A 603-nucleotide genomic window follows, 5' to 3' on the forward strand; every position below is an offset into this window, starting at 1 on the left:
TTTTCTGGCATATTGTGCCACACAAATTTCTTTTTAGTACCATCAATTATTAAAGCCAGTGTTTGAACTGTTATTCCATCACAAAAGTCCTGACATCAGTGTAGATCGTCTCTTCCTTTGCTGTTGCTTTCCTTCTCCCTGCTTGCCCAGTTTTTCTCATGGTAATGTTTGGTTTAGAATAAACCAGAGAGTCCTCATTTCTCTGAGGAAAAAAAATGCACCAATTGAAAATGAGAGGATTGATTTCAATACATGTACAAAAATGACTGATAATTATTTTATAGCTACATGTTTATATTCTTTACCTGCTGACTTTGATGATTACCACTGGCTGCTGCAGCATTTGTTTGCAGACTGACGGCAGCTATATTAATAAAAATAAGTCACAGAAAAAATGATTCACTGGATCTGACTTTTTTTTTTTTTTTTAAAGATGAATGAAGTTTGCTTATACACAGGTCAAATGTGAATCAAATGATGACAGTTTATAACAGTTCAATAGATTGATGTATGAGCAACTTTTCTTACCGTTGCAACAACCACAAGATTTCATTGTGATGGCACAAACAAGGAAGGCTATAACAATCAGACTCACAGCCAAAG

General features: G+C 34.7%; 1 long non-coding RNA gene across 1 annotated transcript; it reads right to left on the reverse strand.

Annotated features, from left to right (window-relative positions):
• Nucleotides 1–6: 6 nt before the first annotated feature.
• LOC111650121 (uncharacterized) lies at nt 7–603 on the reverse strand. Its single transcript, XR_002760375.2, has 3 exons — nt 529–603; nt 306–364; nt 7–202 (listed from the first exon to the last, which is right to left on the reverse strand). It is a non-coding gene; the product is annotated as an uncharacterized LOC111650121 (long non-coding RNA).

The sequence above is a fragment of the Seriola lalandi genome, unplaced genomic scaffold (assembly GCF_002814215.2).
Source record: "Seriola lalandi dorsalis isolate HSWRI2012SDOR001 ecotype SW California unplaced genomic scaffold, Sedor1 jcf7180001966386, whole genome shotgun sequence".
NCBI classification, from domain to species: Eukaryota; Metazoa; Chordata; class Actinopteri; order Carangiformes; family Carangidae; genus Seriola; species Seriola lalandi.